Source organism: Oncorhynchus keta, chromosome 18 (genome assembly GCF_023373465.1).
Source record: "Oncorhynchus keta strain PuntledgeMale-10-30-2019 chromosome 18, Oket_V2, whole genome shotgun sequence".
Taxonomy (NCBI): domain Eukaryota; kingdom Metazoa; phylum Chordata; class Actinopteri; order Salmoniformes; family Salmonidae; genus Oncorhynchus; species Oncorhynchus keta.
Window position 1 is genome coordinate 53,192,097 of NC_068438.1, and position 7,396 is coordinate 53,199,492.

Consider the following 7,396-nt stretch of genomic DNA (forward strand, 5'->3'; position numbering starts at 1 on the left):
TATTCAGGGCCATGGGCTCTGGTTAAAAGTAGTGCACCAAAATAGGGGAACAGGGTGCTATTCAGGGCCATGGGCTCTGGTTAAAAGTAGTGCACCAAAATAGGGGAACAGGGTGCTATTCAGGGCCATGGGCTCTGGTTAAAAGTAGTGCACCAAAATAGGGGAACAGGGTGCTATTCAGGGCCATGGGCTCTGGTTAAAAGTAGTGCATGAAAATAGGGAACAGGGTGCTATTCAGGGCCATGGGCTCTGGTTAAAAGTAGTGCACCAAAATAGGGGAACAGGGTGCTATTCAGGGCCATGGGCTCTGGTTAAAAGTAGTGCACCAAAATAGGGAATAAGGTGCTATTTGGGATGGATATCTACTGCAGCCCTCATCCTCCACATACAACACCCGTTCTGCCAGTCACATTCTGTTAAAGGTACCCAAAGCACACATCCCTGGGTCTCTACTCTTTTCAGTTCGCTGCAGCAAGCGACTGGAACGAGCTGCAACAAACACTCAAACTGGACCGTTTTATCTCCAATCTCTTCATTCAAAGACTCAATCATGGACACTCTTACTGACAGTTGTGGCTGTTTCGCGTGATGTATTGTTGTCTCTTCCTTCTTGCCCTTTGTGCTGTTGTCTGTGCCCAATAATGTTGGTACCATGTTGTGTTGCTGCCATGTTGTGTTGCTACCATGTTGTGTTGCTGCCATGTTGTGTTGCTACCATGTAGTGTTGCTACCATGTTGTGTTGCTGCCATGTTGTGTTGCTACCATGTTGTGTTGCTGCCATGTTGTGTTGCTACCATGTAGTGTTGCTACCATGTAGTGTTGCTACCATGTTGTGTTTCTACCATGTTGTGTTTCTACCATGTTGTGTTTTGCTGCCATGTTGTGTTGCTACCATGTAGTGTTGCTACCATGTTGTGTTACTACCATGTTGTGTTGCTGCCATGTTGTGTTGCTACCATGTAGTGTTGCTACCATGTTGTGTTACTACCATGTTGTGTTGCTGCCATGTTGTGTTGCTACCATGTTGTGTTGCTACCATGTTGTGTTGCTACCATGTTGTGTTACTACCATGTTGTGTTGCTGCCATGTTGTGTTGCTACCATGTTGTGTTGCTACCATGTTGTGTTGCTACCATGTTGTGTTGCTACCATGTTGTGTTGCTGCCATGTTGTGTTGCTACCTTGCTGTGTTGCTACTTTGCTTTGTTGTCATGTGTTGCTGCCTTGATGTGTTGTTGTCTTAGGTCTCTCTTTATGTAGTGTTGTGTTGTCTCTCTTTATGTAGTGTTGTGGTGTCTCTCTTTATGTAGTGTTGTGGTGTCTCTCTTTATGTAGTGTTGTTGTCTCTCTTTATGTAGTGTTGTGGTGTTTCTCTTTATGTAGTGTTGTGGTGTCTCTCTTTATGTAGTGTTGAGGTGTCTCTCTTTATGTAGTGTTGAGGTCTCTCTTTATGTAGTGTTGTGTTGTCTCTTTATGTAGTGTTGAGGTCTCTCTTTATGTAGTGTTGTGTTGTCTCTCTTTATGTAGTGTTGTGGTGTCTCTCTTTATGTAGTGTTGTTGTTGTCTCTCTTTATGTAGTGTTGTGTTGTCTCTCTTTATGTAGTGTTGTGTTGTCTCTCTTTATGTAGTGTTGTGGTGTCTCTCTTTATGTAGTGTTGAGGTCTCTCTTTATGTAGTGTTGTGTTGTCTCTCTTTATGTAGTGTTGTGTTGTCTTAGGTCTCTCTTTATGTAGTGTTGTGGTGTCTCTCTTTATGTAGTGTTGTGTTGTCTCTCTTTATGTAGTGTTGTGTTGTCTCTCTTTATGTAGTGTTGTTGTCTCTCTTTTGTAGTGTTGTGGTGTCTCTCTTTATGTAGTGTTGTGTTGTCTCTCTTTATGTAGTGTTGTGGTGTCTCTCTTTATGTAGTGTTGTTGTCTCTCTTTATGTAGTGTTATGGTCTCTCTTTATGTAGTGGTGTGTCTCTCTTTATGTAGTGTTGTGTTGTCTGTATTTATGTAGTGTTGTTGTCTCTCTTTATGTAGTGTTGTGGTCTCTCTTTATGTAGTGGTGTCTCTCTTTATGTAGTGTTGTGGTGTCTCTCTTTATGTAGTGTTGTGTTGTCTCTCTTTATGTAGTGTTGTGGTGTCTCACTTTATGTAGTGTTGTTGTCTCTCTTTATGTAGTGTTGTGGTCTCTCTTTATGTAGTGTTGTGTTGTCTCTCTTTATGTAGTGTTGTGGTCTCTCTTTATGTAGTGTTGTGTTGTCTCTCTTTATGTAGTGTTGTGGTCTCTCTTTATGTAGTGTTGTGTTGTCTCTCTTTATGTAGTGTTGTGGTGTCTCTCTTTATGTAGTGTTGTTGTCTCTCTTTATGTAGTGTTGTGTTGTCTCTCTTTATGTAGTGTTGTGGTGTCTCTCTTTAAGTAGTGTTGTGTTGTCTCTCTTTATGTAGTGTTGTGTTGTCTCTCTTTATGTAGTGTTGTTGTCTCTCTTTATGTAGTGTTGTGTTGTCTCTCTTTATATAGTGTTGTGGTCTCTCTTTATGTAGTGTTGTGGTGTCTCTCTTTATGTAGTGTTGTGGTGTCTCTCTTTATGTAGTGTTGTGGTGTCTCTCTTTATGTAGTGTTGTTGTCTCTCTTTATGTAGTGTTGTGTTGTCTCTCTTTATGTAGTGTTGTGTTGTCTCTCTTTATGTAGTGTTGTGGTGTCTCTCTTTATGTAGTGTTGTGGTGTCTCTCTTTATGTAGTGTTGTGTTGTCTCTCTTTATGTAGTGTTGTGGTGTCTCTCTTTATGTAGTGTTGTGGTGTCTCTCTTTATGTAGTGTTGTGTCGTCTCTCTTTATGTAGTGTTGTGGTGTCTCTCTTTATGTAGTGTTGTGTTGTCTCTCTTTATGTAGTGTTGTGGTGTCTCTCTTTATGTAGTGTTGTGGTGTCTCTCTTTATGTAGTGTTGTGTTGTCTCTCTTTATGTAGTGTTGTGTTGTCTCTCTTTATGTAGTGTTGTGTTGTCTCTCTTTATGTAGTGTTGTGTTGTCTCTCTTTATGTAGTGTTGAGGTCTCTCTTTATGTAGTGTTGTGTTGTCTCTCTTTATGTAGTGTTGTGTTGTCTTAGGTCTCTCTTTATGTAGTGTTGTGGTGTCTCTCTTTATGTAGTGTTGTGTTGTCTCTCTTTATGTAGTGTTGTGTTGTCTCTCTTTATGTAGTGTTGTTGTCTCTCTTTATGTAGTGTTGAGGTCTCTCTTTATGTAGTGTTGTGTTGACTCTCTTTATGTAGTGTTGTGGTGTCTCTCTTTATGTAGTGTTGAGGTCTCTCTTTATGTAGTGTTGTGTTGTCTCTCTTTATGTAGTGTTGTGTTGTCTTAGGTCTCTCTTTATGTAGTGTTGTGGTGTCTCTCTTTATGTAGTGTTGAGGTGTCTCTCTTTATGTAGTGTTGAGGTCTCTCTTTATGTAGTGTTGTGTTGTCTCTCTTTATGTAGTGTTGAGGTCTCTCTTTATGTAGTGTTGTGTTGTCTCTCTTTATGTAGTGTTGTGGTGTCTCTCTTTATGTAGTGTTGTGTTGTCTCTCTTTATGTAGTGTTGTGTTGTCTCTCTTTATGTAGTGTTGTGTTGTCTCTCTTTATGTAGTGTTGTGGTGTCTCTCTTTATGTAGTGTTGAGGTCTCTCTTTATGTAGTGTTGTGTTGTCTCTCTTTATGTAGTGTTGTGTTGTCTTAGGTCTCTCTTTATGTAGTGTTGTGGTGTCTCTCTTTATGTAGTGTTGTGTTGTCTCTCTTTATGTAGTGTTGTGTTGTCTCTCTTTATGTAGTGTTGTTGTCTCTCTTTATGTAGTGTTGAGGTCTCTCTTTATGTAGTGTTGTGTTGTCTCTCTTTATGTAGTGTTGTGTTGTCTTAGGTCTCTCTTTATGTAGTGTTGTGGTGTCTCTCTTTATGTAGTGTTGTTGTCTCTCTTTATGTAGTGTTGAGGTCTCTCTTTATGTAGTGTTGTGTTGTCTCTCTTTATGTAGTGTTGAGGTCTCTCTTTATGTAGTGTTGTGTTGTCTCTCTTTATGTAGTGTTGTGGTGTCTCTCTTTATGTAGTGTTGTGTTGTCTCTCTTTATGTAGTGTTGTGTTGTCTCTCTTTATGTAGTGTTGTGTTGTCTCTCTTTATGTAGTGTTGTGGTGTCTCTCTTTATGTAGTGTTGAGGTCTCTCTTTATGTAGTGTTGTGTTGTCTCTCTTTATGTAGTGTTGTGTTGTCTTAGGTCTCTCTTTATGTAGTGTTGTGGTGTCTCTCTTTATGTAGTGTTGTGTTGTCTCTCTTTATGTAGTGTTGTGTTGTCTCTCTTTATGTAGTGTTGTTGTCTCTCTTTATGTAGTGTTGAGGTCTCTCTTTATGTAGTGTTGTGTTGTCTCTCTTTATGTAGTGTTGTGTTGTCTTAGGTCTCTCTTTATGTAGTGTTGTGGTGTCTCTCTTTATGTAGTGTTGTTGTCTCTCTTTATGTAGTGTTGAGGTCTCTCTTTATGTAGTGTTGTGTTGTCTTAGGTCTCTCTTTATGTAGTGTTGTGTTGTCTCTCTTTATGTAGTGTTGTGTTGTCTTAGGTCTCTCTTTATGTAGTGTTGAGGTCTCTCTTTATGTAGTGTTGTGTTGTCTTAGGTCTCTCTTTATGTAGTGTTGTGTTGTCTTAGGTCTCTCTTTATGTAGTGTTGCGGTGTCTCTCTTTATGTAGTGTTGTGGTGTCTCTTATGTAGTGTTATGGTCTCTCTTTATGTAGTGGTGTGTCTCTCTTTATGTAGTGTTGTGGTGTCTCTCTTTATGTAGTGTTGTGTTGTCTCTCTTTATGTAGTGTTGTGGTGTCTCTCTTTATGTAGTGTTGTGGTGTCTCTCTTTATGTAGTGTTGTGTTGTCTGTATTTATGTAGTGTTGTTGTCTCTCTTTATGTAGTGTTGTGGTCTCTCTTTATGTAGTGGTGTGTCTCTCTTTATGTAGTGTTGTGGTGTCTCTCTTTATGTAGTGTTGTGTTGTCTCTCTTTATGTAGTGTTGTGGTGTCTCACTTTATGTAGTGTTGTTGTCTCTCTTTATGTAGTGTTGTGGTCTCTCTTTATGTAGTGTTGTGTTGTCTCTCTTTATGTAGTGTTGTGGTCTCTCTTTATGTAGTGTTGTGTTGTCTCTCTTTATGTAATGTTGTGGTCTCTCTTTATGTAGTGTTGTGTTGTCTCTCTTTATGTAATGTTGTGGTCTCTCTTTATGTAGTGTTGTTGTCTCTCTTTACGTAGTGTTGTGGTGTCTCTCTTTATGTAGTGTTGTGTTGTCTCTCTTTATGTAGTGTTGTGGTGTCTCTCTTTATGTAGTGTTGTGTTGTCTCTCTTTATGTAGTGTTGTTGTCTCTCTTTATGTAGTGTTGTGTTGTCTCTCTTTATGTAGTGTTGTGTTGTCTCTCTTTATGTAGTGTTGTGGTGTCTCTCTTTATGTAGTGTTGTGGTGTCTCTCTTTATGTAGTGTTGTGGTGTCTCTCTTTATGTAGTGTTGTTGTCTCTCTTTATGTAGTGTTGTGTTGTCTCTCTTTATGTAGTGTTGTGTTGTCTCTCTTTATGTAGTGTAGTGGTGTCTCTCTTTATGTAGTGTTGTGGTGTCTCTCTTTATGTAGTGTTGTGTTGTCTCTCTTTATGTAGTGTTGTGGTGTCTCTCTGTATGTAGTGTTGTGGTGTCTCTCTTTATGTAGTGTTGTGGTCGTCTCTCTTTGTGTAGTGTTGTTGTCTCTCTTTATGTAGTGTTGTGTTGTCTCTCTTTATGTAGTGTTGTCTCTCTTTATGTAGTGTTGTGGTGTCTCTCTTTATGTAGTGTTGTGTTGTCTCTCTTTATGTAGTGTTGTGTTGTCTCTCTTTATGTAGTGTTGTGTTGTCTCTCTTTATGTAGTGTTGTGTTGTCTCTCTTTATGTAGTGTTGAGGTCTCTCTTTATGTAGTGTTGTGTTGTCTCTCTTTATGTAGTGTTGTGTTGTCTTAGGTCTCTCTTTATGTAGTGTTGTGGTGTCTCTCTTTATGTAGTGTTGTGTTGTCTCTCTTTATGTAGTGTTGTGTTGTCTCTCTTTATGTAGTGTTGTTGTCTCTCTTTATGTAGTGTTGAGGTCTCTCTTTATGTAGTGTTGTGTTGACTCTCTTTATGTAGTGTTGTGGTGTCTCTCTTTATGTAGTGTTGAGGTCTCTCTTTATGTAGTGTTGTGTTGTCTCTCTTTATGTAGTGTTGTGTTGTCTTAGGTCTCTCTTTATGTAGTGTTGTGGTGTCTCTCTTTATGTAGTGTTGAGGTGTCTCTCTTTATGTAGTGTTGAGGTCTCTCTTTATGTAGTGTTGTGTTGTCTCTCTTTATGTAGTGTTGAGGTCTCTCTTTATGTAGTGTTGTGTTGTCTCTCTTTATGTAGTGTTGTGGTGTCTCTCTTTATGTAGTGTTGTGTTGTCTCTCTTTATGTAGTGTTGTGTTGTCTCTCTTTATGTAGTGTTGTGTTGTCTCTCTTTATGTAGTGTTGTGGTGTCTCTCTTTATGTAGTGTTGAGGTCTCTCTTTATGTAGTGTTGTGTTGTCTCTCTTTATGTAGTGTTGTGTTGTCTTAGGTCTCTCTTTATGTAGTGTTGTGGTGTCTCTCTTTATGTAGTGTTGAGGTCTCTCTTTATGTAGTGTTGTGTTGTCTCTCTTTATGTAGTGTTGTGGTGTCTCTCTTTATGTAGTGTTGTGTTGTCTCTCTTTATGTAGTGTTGTGTTGTCTCTCTTTATGTAGTGTTGTGTTGTCTTAGGTCTCTCTTTATGTAGTGTTGTGGTGTCTCTCTTTATGTAGTGTTGTTGTCTCTCTTTATGTAGTGTTGAGGTCTCTCTTTATGTAGTGTTGTGTTGTCTTAGGTCTCTCTTTATGTAGTGTTGTGTTGTCTCTCTTTATGTAGTGTTGTGTTGTCTTAGGTCTCTCTTTATGTAGTGTTGAGGTCTCTCTTTATGTAGTGTTGTGTTGTCTTAGGTCTCTCTTTATGTAGTGTTGTGTTGTCTTAGGTCTCTCTTTATGTAGTGTTGTGTTGTCTCTCTCTTTATGTCGTGTTGTGTTGTCTCTCTTTATGTAGTGTTGTGGTGTCTCTCTTTATGTAGTGTTGTGTTGTCTCTCTTTATGTAGTGTTGTGGTGTCTCTCTTTATGTAGTGTTGTTGTCTCTCTTTATGTAGTGTTATGGTCTCTCTTTATGTAGTGGTGTGTCTCTCTTTATGTAGTGTTGTGTTGTCTGTATTTATGTAGTGTTGTTGTCTCTCTTTATGTAGTGTTGTGGTCTCTCTTTATGTAGTGTGTGTCTCTCTTTATGTAGTGTTGTGGTGTCTCTCTTTATGTAGTGTTGTGTTGTCTCTCTTTATGTAGTGTTGTGGTGTCTCACTTTATGTAGTGTTGTTGTCTCTCTTTATGTAGTGTTGTG

At 39.0% G+C, this 7,396-nt stretch overlaps 1 long non-coding RNA gene across 1 annotated transcript; it reads left to right on the plus strand.

Annotated features, from left to right (window-relative positions):
• The first annotated feature begins 2,171 nt into the window (after positions 1-2,171).
• Positions 2,172-4,152, plus strand: LOC127908902 (uncharacterized). Its single transcript, XR_008068980.1, has 3 exons — positions 2,172-2,707; positions 3,460-3,559; positions 3,987-4,152. It is a non-coding gene; the product is annotated as an uncharacterized LOC127908902 (long non-coding RNA).
• The last annotated feature ends 3,244 nt before the right edge of the window (positions 4,153-7,396 follow it).